Source organism: Triticum urartu, chromosome 7, assembly GCF_003073215.2.
Source record: "Triticum urartu cultivar G1812 chromosome 7, Tu2.1, whole genome shotgun sequence".
Lineage (NCBI taxonomy): Eukaryota > Viridiplantae > Streptophyta > Magnoliopsida > Poales > Poaceae > Triticum > Triticum urartu.
In genome coordinates, this window is record NC_053028.1 from 130,608,222 (window position 1) to 130,626,304 (window position 18,083).

General features: G+C 48.8%; 1 long non-coding RNA gene and 3 other non-coding genes across 7 annotated transcripts; 2 read left to right on the plus strand and 2 right to left on the minus strand.

Moving 5' to 3' along the window:
- Positions 1 to 41: 41 nt before the first annotated feature.
- On the minus strand, positions 42 to 3,778 carry LOC125524344. Of its 4 annotated transcripts, none has more exons than XR_007290689.1 (6): positions 3,273 to 3,778; positions 2,655 to 2,859; positions 1,942 to 2,018; positions 1,604 to 1,755; positions 865 to 1,018; positions 42 to 565 (listed from the first exon to the last, which is right to left on the minus strand). It is a non-coding gene; the product is annotated as an uncharacterized LOC125524344 (long non-coding RNA). The 4 variants fall into 4 exon arrangements; XR_007290688.1 differs by having other exon boundaries at positions 3,252 to 3,777; XR_007290687.1 differs by lacking the exon at positions 3,273 to 3,778 and having other exon boundaries at positions 2,655 to 3,213.
- Positions 3,779 to 4,386: 608 nt separating this feature from the next.
- On the minus strand, positions 4,387 to 4,459 carry TRNAA-UGC. The gene has a single exon. It is a non-coding gene; the product is annotated as a tRNA-Ala (tRNA).
- A 294-nt stretch (positions 4,460 to 4,753) lies between these two features.
- On the plus strand, positions 4,754 to 4,858 carry LOC125526110. Its single transcript, XR_007291570.1, has one exon. It is a non-coding gene; the product is annotated as a small nucleolar RNA Z279/snoR105/snoR108 (small nucleolar RNA).
- Positions 4,859 to 15,504: 10,646 nt separating this feature from the next.
- Positions 15,505 to 15,608, plus strand: LOC125526180. The gene has a single exon (XR_007291595.1). It is a non-coding gene; the product is annotated as a small nucleolar RNA snoR99 (small nucleolar RNA).
- Positions 15,609 to 18,083: the final 2,475 nt, after the last annotated feature.

Sequence of the window (18,083 nt, forward strand, 5' to 3'; positions counted from 1 at the left end):
CTCGCAGCGGCCGATGAGCCTTTGGCCACTGCCTACACTGCGCTCGCGACACGCCGCTTCGCTGCTGCCGCAAGCACCGGCCACACTCCCCGCCGCAAGCAGCCGAAATGATGGAACTCCATGCCATCATAAGCCATTCCAGATGTTGAATTAAGGCTAGTACGACATCCCATATTTGAGGATTGCACTCGGAAGATTGCACTCAACACGCCAGTTGAAACCAAGATTAATAATACAGATACAAAGAAAACAAAGATAAGCAGGAATAGGATGTTGATGGCCTGCTCATCTTGGTCCCTCTAGACCCAAAAAGTTCGTTACCTTTGTAGAAAAAAGATTTTGTGGTTCCCCTGGTATCTAGCACCAGCGACAATTTCCTATTGTGGCGACACCCCGACATGGCCCTACTTAAGCTCCTTCTCGTTCTTGCTTTGGTTCCGGTCCGGCAAACCATACCATATTCCAAATATTTTTACACTGTAGCATCCTAAAAGTTCTCATGTCTTTCAGTACATTATCTTTTGTAGAATCATCATATATAGCTCTTAGTCTATGTCCTCCCAACCTAATGCAAAATGAACAAAATCAGATATCTATACATCAGTACACAACTTAGCATATACTCCCGCCGTCCCATAATATAAGAACATTTTTTAAGCTATATCATGGGAGGGAGTAGTAGACAGAGTACTGTTTCAAATAATGGTCCCTAAGAGTAAGGTTAACGTTCCCAACCAGACTTGTGAGCATCTTCGAGCAACATACAAGCCACAGGAGTGTAATTGGATATCACAAGTGTCAAATCAATAGCTGAGCATAGCATCTCTACATGGACTAATAAAACCAAAATAAATTTTAACATACCGCCGGTCCTACAACAGTGGTTGATAGTGAATTTGGTAGACACCCATAAATGACAGTTTAGCAGTGTCTCCGACTCTCTATACATTTTGAGTCCCATGTTTTCAGCATTTGATATCTCCTTGGATACAATGAAATTTATGCTTCACAGGAGGATCTGCACAAAATAAATGAAAAACACTTAAGTTTCTCATCCTTGTAAGAAGAGGTAATTCTATCGAGAACTTACTAAGGGCATTCAATCAATTCAATTCATGAAAAGTTGTGTCCGTTGGAGCTTGTTATGCCAACTGAACCATGTTGACCGACCCCAATAAGCATATGCACTCACGTTCTCTACTCACATAACAAAGTTATGTCTGATTCTCCCGTTTGTTGTACTCCCTCCGTTTCTAAATATAAGCTATTTTAGATAATTCAATAGGGACTATATATGGATGTATATAGACATTTTTATTGTGTAAATTCACTCATTTTGCTTCGTATGTGGTCCATATTAAAATATTTAAAAGGTCTTATATTTAGAAACGGAGGGAGTAATTCTTATCCCCGTTAGAAATTGATGGCCAGGGATCAAATGAGAAATGAATAGAACCTTGAAGAACAACATCAAATAGACCTTACTCATTCTCAGGTAATTAAAACCAAGGGAGGGTTCATGTAGGATAACTATATTCACCTTCCAGTCTTTGCATCCATCACAGCCCCAAAATTGATTGACATAACCAGCCAGAGAACGCACCTGCCCTGCTGCCCAAAAAGGAGGAATGCCAGACAGCAGAATGTAGAGTATAACTCCAGCACTCCATATGCAATTATCGGCTCCATATATCCGCTTCAGCACCTCCGGAGCCACATAATAGGCACTCCCAGGAATATCCCTGAACTTCTCATCTGCATTTCCATTATATCCCATTTAATCTTAAGCACTGCATGAGCTTAGTTGCCAGAATTTAATTCAGGTAGCACTACATATACAATTGTAAATTGTAGAGACAACATGAACTAAGGGGAATAGTTGAGGTTTCTTCCCTTGTCCCTTCTCAAATAGTATGTTCAGTTAACCAATTAGTTACTCACCGGCTTGAAGGAGACGGAGAGGCTGAAATCAGTGGGCTTGAAAAAACACATATGTGTACAGTTGTCCAACAAGTTGACTGAAACATGCATCACAATACATCGTCAATGGTTTTCTCCTTGCTTCATCTTAACCAACACGCAGCACAATACATCATCAATGAAATGAGATTTCAACTCTCCAAGAACGCTACTTAATGAGTTTAAGAGGTTTCGGCCCAGCATTGACTGAAACTGTTTCCGAGAAATTAGACCTACACCGAGATTGAACAATATCAAGAGTATTCCCTGGAGTAAATACTGGTTCTAAAAATTGTCTAAACGAAATCGGCGCGTCAGAGCCCTGAGATAAACAGACCCAATAAAAAACTCCATACATTAACAACTGTATGATCTAGCTGGGTGCACAAATAGGTTTTAAAGAAACTCACAGGAACAATCTTGGAGAGCGTAAGTAGATATTCAGTCAAATTAAAAGGCGAAGTCAGAGCAGGGAACAGTTGATCCGAAAGACATGCCGTTCCAATGCACAAACATCCATATGCGTGTTCAGGAAGAAGAAAAGCACAAAGATGTCATCTCCTATAGCTAGCTAATGTACTATGGTAAAGATCGTACATACTTTGGGCGAGCGAGCATTGCATAAAAGAACAAACACCTTAAACTACAGAGGGCATAGACAACAAAGAACATCTAGTCACAGAGGCGACACTCACCAGCAAGCAAGCAGCGCACGCACAACGCAACCGTCTTAACCCCTTTACTCACTTCATCGTGTAGTTGAACTGCTTACACCCCAGGCACTGCACCTCGTCGTCCCTAAGGTGCTCAACGGCCAGCTAGACGAAGGTATTCTTTGAGGTCGCACCGGATGCAGCAGAACACTGGTATACTAAGCATCGGCTAGCTCGGAGGTGTGCCCTGCATGCACCACCCAATCATGAGGTTACCAGGGTGTCAGATCACAAACTATTAGTTAGTTTTGCAATGCACTGGAAAAGACCATATATTACAAAATAAGCTCATCTCACTGCGGCAATATCGCTAACAGTTCAGAAATATTACAAAATAACACAATAGCACATGCAGTAGCAGTAGCAAGCAACATTCCCTGCACTCTTCCATCTAGTGACCATCCTCTCCCTGCTACCTCAACCACCACCACCACCCCCACACCAAAAGCTCATCTGTACACTGGATCCATGTGATCTCTCAGTTCTCTCTGCTCTCTCACGCAGAAAACACAACAACAAGCAAGCCTCTCTAGCCCCCCCCCCCCAATCCAACTAAATCAGAGGGGAAATCTCTATTACCTGGTGGCTAGTGGCTTGTACCTGATGGATCCATAACTGGGTGGATGGATCTCCGGCTCGCGGTAGTATGTGTGTTTTCAAACTCGCGTGAAGAAGAAACGTGTACGTGTAGGTCGAGAGCTTTACAGCAGGAACACGCCATGGAGCCTGTCTCCTCTGCATCCTTCATGCATCTCGTTCTTTGAAGAAGACAGGCATCCCTCGCACATGTCGGCGGCGGCGGCAACGAAGAGGCGGTGATGGTGGAGGCAGTGGCCCATCCCGGCCGGAGATCTCGCCCGCCGCCTGATGGACGTCCTCCGCGCCGAAGAGCCGGTCGATGTGGGAGCATGAGGCCGAAGTAGGCCGTGAAGCGGGCGACGGCGTGGGAGAAGAGATTGTTGAGCGCGAGGGAGACGGCGAGCTCGCCCCCGCCCTCCTCCGCCAGAGACAGCTCGCCGGCGGCGGGGCTCCGCCGCCGCTGCTATGCTCGGGAGCGGGAGCGGCGCCCCGGCGCGCACATCGTGGAGAGCCTGGCCAGCGGCGGCGGCGGCTCGTATTGGGGGCTGGGCCGGCGTCTTTGAGAGATCGTAGGATAGAATACATAGATCGAGGGGAGCCTCGCTGGCTGTTTTTTTCTACGTGCGGGGAAGCGACGAGAAAACCGTCGAAAAAAAACAGCGAAAAAAATCCGGACGAAAATGGTGGGACGAAAATGGTGGGACGAAAATAAAACCCGAAACGCGACCTACCAACTGAGACATTAGGAGTAGAGATTTGAGTCGCATATGCAGTCGTGTTGACAAGCGAAACCCACACGTGTTATTGAGGAGCTTCTACTCAAAAGACATGACAAAAAAGGTAAGAAAAAATAATCTCACGACAAGTGTTATCAGCAATCTACAAATCTTGGTACATATGATTTCAGGAAGTAAGGAAAAATACTTCAACAATGGCACAAAAATTAGTATGGAGCGCGGGAGACCATATTTGGTCAGGTCAGTCCAATGGTCTTCTGTTCATATAAACATTGTGACAGGTAACAAAAAAGCTTCAGAGTTTCCCTAGAAAAATGAAGTGAATCATTTCTCCCTAAAAAAAGCGAAAGGAATTGTTTAATTATGTCCCAGATAAACGAGACGAAACAAAAAAGAACTGGAGATGCGGGGGATCGAACCCCGTGCCTCCCGCATGCAAAGCGGGCGCTCTACCATTTGAGCTACATCCCCTTTGTTAAATTTTTCGATCTCAAGCTTTAAAGTCTGTTACACTTCTGCAACGCTGAGACTAACGAGCATGGGCCAATGTTTTACCTATGATGACCGGCCCACCTGTGTACGCCTGATGGCCCGTGGCAGGTTTAAGAACTGGCCTCCTCAAAAGTTGTCCAGCAGGGAGAGGGTTCAACGAGGCTGGAGACATATTTAGTCCCACCTCGGCTGGAGGGAGTGAGCGCGTTGAGGGGAGGTCTTTAAGAAGGGACGGGGCGCGGCTGGGAAGAGCATGATCCTTCAGGCAGCAAAGGGAAATGAGGAGTGGTACAGGCTCGCTAATTATGCGAGAGGGGTGCCCGCCTCAATAAGCCTGTTACGACACTGGGGCATCCCTGTGATTTACCATCTGATCCTGAATATAAATTTAAAGTATTTCTTCTTTTGATTTTTTTCTTTGTTTTCTTGCTTATTTTTTATTTGGACCTTGGTTTAGATTTTTGTTTTGGTTCTCCAAAGTTTTATTTGATTCTCATTGTTTTCTGATCATTTCTTTTCTGGTTGAGATCCCGCGCGTGGCCTTTGCAGCCGGCGTGCTGCACCGCCGCTCACGGCATAGAAGCCACCGGCTGGCCCAGGCAGTCCACGAGAGTTTAGAAACAAGTTTGGCCGCCCTAGGTGATCAAACAGGCAAAGAACTTGCTAGTAGCCACGATGCCGTAAAATTGCGCCTTGTGCTGTGGCCGCCGAATAATGCCCTGAGGTGGTGAGCTTTCAAGTGATGGTATCAGGGTGGTTGTCTTCGCCGCACCAGTTGTGCTGGTCGCATTATCTTGTGGGCCACCAAAGTCCAAAGCGAGATGAATTCGTGGATCCACGGGAAGGTAAGTGTTGAGTGGGATTACGTAATGATTTGGCTGTGTTTAATTGGGCCTTAGTGGGGGCATAGGGCCCACCCTGAAATTCAGAGGATTGTTTAGTTAGACTGGGTGAGAACTACGTAGGGTACAACTTTCGTCGATACCGCCATAGCTCGCCTTCGCCGCACCAGTTGCGCTCGTCGCATTACCCTGTGGCTGTCCTGCAGCTCATCGTCCCAGCGCCAGCTAGTGGCAACAACAGTAGAACTATGCTTGCTGCATCGCTGAGATGGGCTCGTAGCAGCATCCAAGTTCCACACAACAGTCTGTTCTTGAGGATTCCAACAAAATCACTTGCACAGTTGTATCAACTAGTATAGCAGAGCACGCGTCACTCACCAACCACACCTGCGTGCCAATTTACTAACCCGTCACGCTTACAGCATCTATAATCTGGTAGAGCTACATGACGTACTGTGCAGAGGAGGAAGAAGAAAGGAGAAATCATGAATTCGGTAGGTCGAGGGGATTGATTTGATACAATTTTGATGGGGTGGCGCACCTGGTCATTCCGCACTACATTTAAGCTGGATACGAGGGGTGATGGTCAACCCAGGCGTTTGAGGTGCCCGTCTGAATTGATTTTTTTTACCGATCAGTGACTGGGGTGATAGGGTAGGGGTTGAGGCGTCCGACTTACCGATCAATGACTGGGGTGATGCGGTAGGGGTTGAGGCGCCCGGCTGTAGATGCTCCTTGGAACCAATTCTAAATCCAAGCCTAAACGAGCTAGCTTCGTATCAACTGCGGAAGTGGAACGCATTTTGAAGCTCTCCCATTTTGTATTTTTGCCACGATTTTTCTAGTTGTGATATCATGATAAAACTTTCCAAGCACTCTGAACATTCATCAAGTTTGCAACAAAAAATTCAAAAAAAAATTTGGAATTGTTTTCTATTCTTGTTGTTCTACTGTTCACACCAAGAGCATTTGAGTTCAGCTAAGAAAGGTACTTTGGCTATAGAACCACTTTTATACAACGATAAAGAGAGAAACGGCGTGGCAAGACGCACCCCTCCTCTCTTGATTTCTGACTGATTCAGTGTACACCGTTACACAACAACCCAAAGCAAGAGACATGGTACGATCACGTAATAGGCAACGGCGGCGACCGGAGTCGGTGGCACGAGCACCGAAGAAGCGGACTCGTTGTAGTAGGGAAGGTAGCTGATCGGAGGTGCTTGGTAGTTGCTGAGGCGTGTTTTGGCCGCCGCAGCAAACGGGCGTCACCGGCGGGCACGGCGCCTGCATGCCCGGGAAGGGCGGCGTCATCGACGGCGGCAACGGCGGAGGGCCGCCGTAGATCGGTAGCGGCTGCGGCGGTGGCTGGCATCCGGCGCCGTTGCATAGGCCTTGAGCCGTGGTGGCGTTGCTGCCAGCAGTGTTGCCGGCCTCAGATGCTTCTGCCGCCGCAGCTGCAGTCGCCAGAGCGGGAGAAAAAGGAGGTGGATGGGTTCGGACTGACGGCGTGAAAAGGGGGAAGCGGGTTGGGTTAGAGTTGTGGGACGCTGGTCGGCTTAAATTGTCGGATTTCATCTCGGGCGGCGAGCTGAAGTGACGCCACACGGGCGTTCAGACCGCGGCGAGGGATGCGGCGTTTGTCGGACCAATGGGTTTCCGGGCGTTTCTGTATGGGGCCACGCCGTCAAGCCGACATGGCGGGCGTGTCCGGACGCCCCCATATTTGGGCAGGATATGGGGGTGCCGGTCAGCCCGGGCTTTTGAGAGGTTTGTCTAGATCAAAAAATCGTGACCTAATAATGACCCGTCGGCCTGTCTGGGTATATGAGACGGGGTTGAGAGGTCCGGTTGTAAATGCTCTTGCTATATCCAGGTTCCACACAAAAGACTGTTCTCATGGATCCCAACAAATATCTTTTTTTTGTGAGAACTTGCACAGTGTATCACTCGGCCAAACTGCGTGCCAATTTACTTCCCTCATCAAGTTTAGAGCATCTCTAACTGATCTTTAAAAATAGTGAAATGAACTGCTGAGTAAAACTTAGTACAAATTTTACTTCATTGAATTTTGGCCAGACCTAGCCGATCTTCTAAATTTAGGGAGTAAAAAGCAAATTTGGATATGATGAACACAAACTTGATTGAAACAAACTTAACCAAAATTCGACACATAGCCATAATACTTAATCGAGACTAAAACTTACCCTTGCCTCCCACGTGCAGACCACTCGCGGGCCGACAACATTTAGCTGCGACATCTCACCCAACTCAAAGTTCTGATGCCCATCGGTGTTGTGCAGCCGCGGACCGACCAAATGTTGTATTTTTTGTCCGCCTGCTCGGCGGAGTATAAGGATCCGGGCCAAAACTTCTTATGTGTGTGTGCCGGTTCATGATATCGGCCACTCACATCCCCATGCCTGCCGCCGCACGTTGATATACGGCCTTGGTGGTGCGGGGAGCTCGGGGAAGTTGACGAGTCTGCCGTAGGTGGCAGATGGGGCCGCGCTCGAGAAAGCACCGCGGCGGCGGCAGGAGGCATAAGGTCACGGGATCCGGCCATGGCGGTATGGGTGGGGGTACACGAGCGTGGGGGTGGGGGGGGGGTGTGCTTTACTCCGCGACCTAAAGGTCAATTAAGTTTAGTGGGTCAACTCAGCGAAGAGTAAAATATACTAGCTTAACCCGTGCGGCGGCACGCCGCGCCAGTCTATACGTCATGATAGAATCATGAACAATTATTATAACCTAAGAAAATATACGCGGTGGCTTCACGTGTATTATATGCTGTTACATGATCAAAAGCACATTGATACATACATAAAGACGGTGATATAAGACCTCAAGATAGAAAAGAAGCACGTTTATTACAACCAATGCATGATGCATATTGACAAACAAAATGACACACGCCTTGATACACTTCTAATAAAAGCTACAGATTAAAACCGTGTACAGTCCGCTCTACATAGCCATGCACTGAGACGTTATGTAAAAAATTCTATATACGGTGGTATTAAACTTTATCTGATAATTATCTAATTAACTACTCAGTTGTTGCCTGTTCACTTTTTTTATGTTGTGGTCTATGTACGACCATCGTATTGGTATGGAAGCTGAATTCTTTCATAAAGAAACACACATTACCTAGATGCTACATAGAAGTTCTGTATGTGTGGATAGAAAGAGCCTTGTGTTCATTATTTGGCTAATTGGTTGGTTGTTTATGTTAGCTGTTGTGTACTCCATCAGTTTTTCAGGTTTGTGTAAGTTTAACTGTATGTTTTTTCTCACAATGTTCTTGTTTTTCATCTTCATATGTAGTTTCAGGTGCTTGATTTTAACTCTTTTTTTAATTTTGTTTGGTTTGATATTCCGTTTTGTTAATTTCATTTGAGATAGATGATGTGCGTGTCTTTATAATGATGATACAACAATCGGTTATGCATCAAATTTTATGCACCAAAGTACCTAGCAAAAACTTCTACTTTCCATCCAAAATGGAGAGTAGCATTCTCTTTGTTTTCCAAAGAAAGCACATCCTAAGCTCTTCTCTTCTTCCACTGATTTTGAAGAGAACAAATAAAAAAAGATAGGCCTTAATTTGAGAGCCAAGAGGTGCATGTTGAATCAAATTTTAGGTGGATTGTACATAAATATATGCATAGAGACCCTTGTTGAAATGTTGACCTAAAACAAAAAGAAACTTGAGACTATCTTCTCTGATGGCAAATTCTGCTTGCACCGAGTTTTCATATGTATGTACCGGGAACAGTTCTGCAAAAAAACCATACACCATTAGCAAAGACAGATATATATAGTGATGAACCATCTATTTTGCGAAACAAATATGTGTGGCTTTGAGAACTAACTAACCTCCTTCAGAGTACCCGGATGTACTACATACTATTCCAACATGCATGCACGCTACTTGACCGAACAAATGATAAGACATATGCATGTACACCTGCTAGTACCAACCTTCTTCCAGTTGTATAGTACTGTAGTACATTATAATGGACGTCTCGGCTCAATTCGATACCTCTACAGATACGACAATTCAAATTACTATTACATCTCTCAAATTGTAGCAAATAAATTATATGTACAATCAACTAGCAAGTACTATCATTAGCAAAAACAGAAACATGTATGCTAGCAACCGTGTGTCCGGTACATGTGCATCTCGTCCATCGTGTGGGTGGCCTATCGCAGGATTCTGAGTTCCTCCGGCAGCAGGACACGGTTGAAAACCATGGGCGCATGATCTTTCTCGTTACTGGCAATAAAATCTGCCAGACTGCCGTTGTCCACTTCAGTTAGAACCCAATTTCTGAAAATAAGAAACTTTGCTAGGTGCATATATTTTAAAGCATGACCATTAATAATAATACCTCTCTGTATTATCCTCCAAGTGGGCTGTTGCACCAGTACTTGTTCATTCACAATATTCAGGTAGAAACTTAGACAATAAAACATTGCAAATCAGAAGGAATATTTCAAGGCAAACTCCGTATCAATAAAACAAACAGAATATAAAGAGATCATGAGATCTGGAATCATAAAAGTAGCAAAGGAAAAAAGAAGAAATATGAACAACACAGGAAATTTTGCTGGATGGTACTCGTTCATCCCTGCTGAAAATGAAGACATGGGAACTTAGAGCTTCATGGAGAAATTGCTGATCATGAGGTTGTAGATCAGTGAGCACAACCATCAGTTCATCTACAAAAAGGACACTGTCCTGCAACAAAAACTACTGGGAAAAAAATCACATCAAAAGGAGAGGAGGACAACGTCTGAACTTTAATTAAAGATGCAGCAAAGAGAGAGGAGCATATCTTCTGTACCTACTGAGGAGGTGCTCATGCAAATATATAGAAGCAGTTCATATGTAAAAAAAATGCAAACTGTTAGGGAATTATGCAACTTGATATTATTAGGAGGCCAAAGCCATCGTATGTACATGTACAAAGAATGCCAAGAGACTAGAATACAAAAGGCCAAAGGCCATCCTCAATATAACTCTAACACCCCCCCTCAAACTCATGGTGGATCCACAACACTGAGTTTGGAGAGGTGAAATCCATGCTGCGCTCTAGTCTGGGCATTCGTGAAGAAGTCTGCTAGTTGTAACTCGGAAGGCACATGCTGAAGGCCAATAACATGATCCTGCACAGGAGCGCGCACAAAGAAAGCATCAACACCAATATGCTTGGTAAGCTCATGCTTCACCGGGTCCCGCGCAATACTGATAGCACCTGTACTGTCTGACAAGAGGGTGGTAGGCGTAATAACAGAAATGCCAAAATCCTCCAGTAACCACCGTAACCAAGTCACCTCTGTCGTCAGAAGAGCCATAGCTCGCAACTCGGCCTCTGCACTCGAACGAGAAACTGCAGTGTGTTTCTTCGTCTTCCAGGCAATGAGAGAACCACCAAGAAAAACACAGTAAGCAGAAAGTGAACGGCGGTCCGAAGGATCACTAGCCCATGTAGCATCTGAATAGGCCCGAAGCTGTAACGAGCTGGAACGGGGGAAAAAGAGACGACGAGAGATTGTGCCACGAAGATATCGTAGAACACGAAGAAGGTGACTATAGTGAACTGAAGTGGGAGCAGAAATAAACTGACTCAGAATATGGACAGGATAGGAGATATCCGGACGTGTGACAGCAAGATAGACAAGACTCCCAACAAGATGACGATAACGCGTCGGATCAGACAAGGGCTCACCATCAGAAGCACGAAGGTTAAGATTGAGCTCCATAGGAGTGTCAACAGTGCGCTCATCACTAAGAGCCGCACGAGTAAGAAGATCCTGGATATACTTTTCTTGTGAAATAAAAAAGCCATCGGAGGTGGATGAAACCTCAATCCCAAGAAAATAACAAAGAGGACCAAGATCAGACATAAGAAACTGCTCACTGAGGCGGGCCTTGACAAAGGCAATGTACTCAGAATCGTGGCCAGTGATGATCATGTCATCAACATACAGAAGAAGAAGAGTCCTACCACGAGCAGAAAGGTGGACAAACAATGCTGGATCATGAGCACTGGGCAAAAAACCAGCGGCAGTCACCACAGAGGCAAAGCGCTCAAACCAGGCACGGGGGGCTTGCTTAAGGCCATAAAGAAAGCGACGAAGACGAAAAACCATGCCATCAGGAACAGAATACCCAGGTGGTGGCTGCATATAAACCTCCTCGTGCAACTCACCATTTAGAAAGGCATTCTTCACATCAAGCTGAGACACGGACCAATGGTGAATAGAGGCCACGACGAGAAGTGTACGGACAATGGTCATATGGGCCACGGGAGCAAAAGTCTCATCGTAATCATGACCATGCTCTTGCTGAAAGCCACGAGCCACAAGACGAGCTTTATAACGCTCAAGAGAACCATCAGAGCGAGTCTTTATCTTATAGACCCACTTACAAGTGATAGGACGAACACCGGGAGGAAGAGAAACCAGATCCCACGTGCCGGTGCGCTCAAGGGCAGCAATCTCCTCTGCCATCGCAAACTGCCATTCAGGATGCAAAATAGCATCTCGATAAGAAGTTGGCTCAAGAACGGTCGAAAGACCATAGCGAGAAGGAGAATATCGGTCAGGAGGCGGACAAGGCCGAGAACGAAGACCATAAGTCGGTTGAGAGGAGGAAGACGACACACAAGTAGTGGGCACATCAGTAGACTCATCCATAATACGTGGACGGCGAGTATAATGAAAAGGAAAGGAGGGAAGAGGTGGAACCACTGGAGATGGAGACTGGGAATGTATCGATGAAGGTGACGAAGGGAAAGGTATTGGTGATGAAGGTGTAGAAGGTGAAGATATCGATGATGAAGGTGGCGAGTCATGTGATGAGGGAGGAGAAGAAACCGTAGGAGAGGACGACATCGAATCTGCAACAGCGGGACGAGGAGTAGGAATAATGGGCACAGATGGAGGTGTATCTAGAAACGTAAGAAAAGAGATATCCTCTGTGGAAAAGGCTGAGGAGGATGGGCGCGGGTAGAAGGGACGAGACTCATCAAAGGTCACATCCCAAGAAATACGCATCCAACGACCGATGGGATCCCAACACCGATAGCCCTTATGCTCATCACTGTATCCGAGAAAGACACACTCAACAGACTGAGCGGCCAGTTTGGTGCGTTCACGAGGAGCAAGCAATACATAGCAAACGCACCCAAACAAGTGAAGCACCGAATAATCAGGAGAACGACCAGAAAGACGTTCGAGAGGAATTCCGCCCTGTAGGGCAGCAGATGGCTGAATGTTAGATACGTGGAAGTGGTAACAGCCTCATCCCAGAAGTGAGGCAGAAGAGAGGCAGCGATCATCATCGCGTGTGCCGTCTCAAGAAGGTGACGATGCTTGCGCTCAGCCACACCATTCTGAGCATGAGCACCAGGGCAAGAGAACTGAGGAAGAGTACCTTGCTCAGCAAGGACTCCTCGTAGCGCATGGGAGATATACTCACCAGCTGAATCTGCGCGAAAAACACGAATAGGAGTGGAAAACTGGGTTTGAACCATGGCAGCAAATTTTTTGTATATAGATAAGACCTCACTACGAGAAGACATGAAATAGATCCAGGTGTACCGCGAAAAATCATCTATAAAGATAATATAGTAGCGGTGACCCCCTTTTGAAGCAAAGGGAGCCGGACCCCAAACATCAGAGTGAACGAGGTCAAAAGGGTGCTCGGACATCGACTCACTGTGAGGATACGGTAGTTGAATCTGCTTACCAAGCCTACAACCCAGACAATCCAGCGAAGCGTTACCGGACACAGACCCTAGAACACCGCGCTGAACCAAAGATGAGAGACGAGAACCACATAAATGGCCAAGACGATGATGCCACTGCTGAAAAGAGCTAGTAGATGCAGCAACAGGGGCTACGGAACTGGCAGCGGTGGCAGCGGAAGGAAGACATAGCCAGTCAAGCTCCCGAAGACCATTAGAGCGTCGAGGGCCAGCACCAAGTAGAGCGCCCGTGCGACGATCCTGGACGGAATACGAATCAAAGTCGAGGATGACCCTACAACTAGAGTCAACAATCTGACCACCAGATATGAGTTGCATGGTAAGTCGAGGAACATGAGCGACAGAGGGAACATTAAATGAAGAAGTGGTAAGAGTGCCTCGACTAGCTACAGGGAGGGGAGTGCCATCAGCTGTAAGAACACGAACAGGAGACTCAACAGGTTGAACGGAAGTCAAAGTGAAAGAATCATATGCCATATGAAAAGATGCTCCGGTATCAAGAATCCATGGGGATGTACCTGAATGAGTAGAAGGTGGTTTCTCAATGCCAGAAGAGTCAGTCACGGAACCTGCAGAACTTGTCGGTGAAGAATCCCAAGTAGCAAGCAGAGATTTCAGCTGCGCAATCTCACATGAAGACAAGGATACGGCAGAAGAGGTCGAGGTAGAAACACCAGCCGATAATAAGCAGTCTCCACCACCCGTAGAATCCGCATGTAGAGTCAGCTGAGAGTGGCGAGTCGACGTAGAGCCATATGTGGGAGCCACTTGGGGAGTCGACATAGAGCGATCACCACCGCGCGCGGAAGCCGCAAGAGGAGTCGATGTAGAGCAGCCAACAACACCGGTGGAAGTCGCAAAAAGTGTTGAAGTAGAGCGACAACCACCATCTCCAAGCGGGCGAGCACCAAGCACCGAGGAAAGGTGCATGTGCGAGACAGGATCAATGTACGGAACACCGTCAAAAATCACCGGACAACGAGGAGAGACCGTGCCCGATGACAACATATTGTTTTTTTTCTCTGTCTCTTTTTCTCTCTCTCTCTCTCTTTCTCTTTTTCTTTTACTCACGTGCTAAGGAACTGTGCGGGTCAACTCCCGATGGGATCGAGCGACCGAGAAGCGGACACGCTCGGGGCGACCAACACTAGACAATAGCCACGGCAGAATATGCCGCGAACGGCCAGCGGCAGTGGCCAGAATCGGCCGGCGGGGCGGCGGCGGCCAGACGAGGGCCACGGCCAGGAGGAGGCGGCGGCCGGCGGAGCAGTCGCGGCCGGAGGACGAGGGAGCCGATGAATCGATGGCGGGGCCGGACAGGTAGCTGGCGGCGACAGGCGGACGGGGCCGTCCTGGGAGCGCCCGCCCGCGGAGAGCAGCGGGACCTGCGAGAGCTGGCCTCCGGCGGCAGAGGCCCGACCAGGGAGAGCCAAAGGCCGGCGTGCGGCAAACGGACCTCAAGCGGCAGTCAGAGACAAGGCGGCGATGGCCCGAACCAAATCCCGGCGGAGGGCGGTAGTGGAAGCCGACAACGGCCAAATGAAGTCAGTGGTGGACGTCCCGGTCTGGGATGCAGCGGGCTGCAGGAAGCACGGCCGGAGCCGACGAGGAACAGCGGCTCGGGTGGAATCTGCGACCTCCTTTGTCCAGATCGAGACCGATCTCGCACAGACAGAACCTGGGAACGATGGACAGGCAAAGTAGAGGAGCGGCAGCAGAGGAAACTGCACGCGTGAGAGGCAACAGCCAAGCGGAGGCAGGAGACGATTTGGAGCAGCGCAGCTGGGAAAGGATGATCACGGCGGCGCGATTGGATCGAGCACGAGTTGCAATGTGCGAAAAAAGAACCAAAGCTCTAATATCATGTTAGGGAATTATGCAACTTGATATTATTAGGAGGCCAAAGCCATCATATATACATGTACAAAGAATGCCAAGAGACTAGAATACAAAAGGCCAAAGGCCATCCTCAATATAACTCTAACACAAACCTCTAACCTATGCATACTATTTCATACCAGTCAGATCTAAACCTAATTAATTCAGAGTATAATTTTCAAATTTACAATGGAATTACAAAGAAAATGTGGCAACATGTGAACCCAAAACCTGCATTATTGCTTCTGGCTTCATATAATGCCTTATTCCATAGAAAGATATGTTCTAAAGAACAAAAAAATTTGACTTCACCACGCATACAAAATGAACATAGAAAGATATATATAATAAAAGTTGCCCAAAAGAAAACTTAAACTTATATCCAAAACAGAGAAGACATGAGTATCACACGAACCTCCAAATCCACATCTAGAAATGTGTCTAAATCCACAACAGCATTTCTTCCACTAAGATCTAAAAGCAACCTAAAAGTAATCTTGGCTTATCTAATATGAAAATAGTGAAACTACATCTGGGGGGTAAGCAGTCCCTTACACCTGATAACCATCCTCTTCACTTTTTCTGATGAAACCTTCTGTTTTTAGCTGAACATCAAGGGATGAGATATTTATATAACCATCTTGTTCACTTTGTCTGCTATAAAAGCAACAGGTTATAGTTGATCATTAGCTTTAGTTCTTGTCGACATATTAACAAACATATAGCGATCATGAAATAACCACATCAAGAATATTATACGTACACAGCGATCTTACCAGTCACGACAGAAATCCCCTCCCGCGCCGCTCCCGCGCGGTGACCGGGAGGGCAAACCCCAGCGCCGCCAAGCGAGCTCTCCCTTCCCCTGCCCTCTCCTCTGCGCCGCCGGGCAAAGCCCGGTCAGCGTCGGCGGCGGCGGGGCATCTCCTCCCCACGTGCGGTGTCGGCAGGCGCGGGCGTCTGCATCGAGCGGTGGCGGCACGCTGGCGGCGGGGCGTGACGGCGCGATGGTGGGCGGCGCGGGGGCGAGCGGCGCGGCCTGCTGCTCCCGCTGGCGCCTGGCCGAGGCGTGGAGGCTGCGCGCGGCCGCCGGGCTGGCTCGGTCCGGCTCGGCCAGATCTGGCCACCTGGGCTGCGCGGGCACCGCCGGGGCTGCGCGGGCACCGCCGGGGCTGCCGTCGGCGGGTGGTCCAATGCTGGTACGCTGGGGCGGCGGCCCCAGGCTGAGGCGGATTCGCTCTCTTCTCCCCGGAGCGGAGGCGCGTCGTGGTGGCTGGTTGGGAGTTGCGGCGGATGTGCGGCGGCGTCCCGACGGAGGCGCTGATGTCCCTGGCCGTGAGGGCGGCGGGGATGTGGCGGGTGGAGGCAGGCGCTGGTCTCCCTCGACCAGGGGCTGCGGTGGACGCGCCTACTAGGCGGCGTGGTGGTCTGCAGATGGTGGCGCGACGGCATTCGGTTCCCCTCTCCACGGTGATGGCCCAAGGTGGCAGCTTTGCCTCCCACTTCCAGTTTGTTGAGCTCCCTGGATGATGGGCGTGGCCAAGGAGAAATTCGGCGCGGCTACGACTGCGGGCAACGGCGACGCTCGTGGGCGCCGTCTCCTCCCTGGAGGCGTTGTCATGGCCATGCCCATCCGCTCTACTGACACCGGAGGAAACTCTAGGCTCGGTTCACTGGGCCAGGCAGCGGCGGCATATCGGTGCTGTCCCCTTCTTGGAGGCGCTGCCTAGGTGCTTGGGGTGTCATTCGGGGACGCGGCTGGTGGGTTGCCTCGCTCGCCTCGGCGGTGTGGCTTGGGGTGCAGGGCTGTCATGTGCGGGATGTTGCTGTGGACATGAGCATCCGGGGCGCTATGTACTCCATCATCGACGCCTCATCGGCGACGTCTTCTTCGAGTCAGACTAGCTCCCGCTGTCCACTGGCCGATCTTCTAGGCACCATCGGTGGAGAGTGCGCTGATCTAGTTTGGTTAAGTGATTTGTCGTGCTATGAGGTGTTTGATACCGGGGGACGCGGCCTGTGTGCTCTGTGTCCGTACTTTTCGCCATTGTTTGGCTTGAGTTTGGGCAAGGGTGTTAGTTGCCGATGTTGTCATGGTGGTTGTGGGTGTTAACCTCTCGGGGTGGCACATTGCCGAAAGGCGTTGTATCAGCCGTCTTGGTTCTTATTCTATGAATATATGATACACATGCTTGTGCGTATTCGAGAAAAAAAAGAATATTATACGTGTGTATTTCTATCAACGTTTCTCTGCATTAAGTTTGACATATCACAGACATTTTATTATAACAAAAAAACCAGATTTCAAATTGATACACCAATTCAGCAAAAGAGAAGCTGTTGCTAAATGAGAGAGAGAGAGAGCTAGAGAGAGAACAGGAGCCACCGCTGTGTGTACGGTGAGGGGAGAGATGGAGTTGCTGCAGCCATGGAGATAGATAAAAGTAGAGCAGCAACGGCAGGAGCTCCAATTTTTAGTACACGTAACTGGGAGAGAGGGATAGTGCAGAAGCGCCGCATGCAAGAGCAATGGCCGTGCGTGTCCGTTGACAACAATCGTGGGCGGGAACGCGGGTGAATGGGGGCCGACGCTAATTGGTAGCAGAGGAGCCCAGCGCTTGTTCCTGTGGTGGCGATTGGTGACTTACAGGCCGTTGAGGGCATCTCCAGCCGTTCGGCCCCTCAGGGCGCCTAAATAGAGCGGCCTGGGGCGTGCTGGCGTTAGTTTGGCCCATGGAGGCGACCTAGCTCCCAGTCACGCCCCCAAGCGCCGGCCCCAGGATGCGGGAAATTTAAACTTGGTCGTTCTCGCTCTCAAAAGACGTCACAAATCCGGCGATCGGACGTAGTCTGGCGTTATAAAAAACAAGCATGCCGCAAGTTTGCGTGCGCAATGATTCACTCGGCGGGGTCGGCTCCAGGCGTTGGCGGAGTCGGCGTGCGCGGGCTCGGCGGTGTCGGAGCTGCTTCGGTGCTGGGCTGTGTCGGCGCGGCTTCGGCACTGCTGGGCGGCGATGTAGAGGCGTCGTTCGGGCTTGGCGTCCGTGTGGTCGTGGGCGCAGGAGCTTGCGTCGTCGGCGTCGTCGGCGTTGCCATCTGCATCTG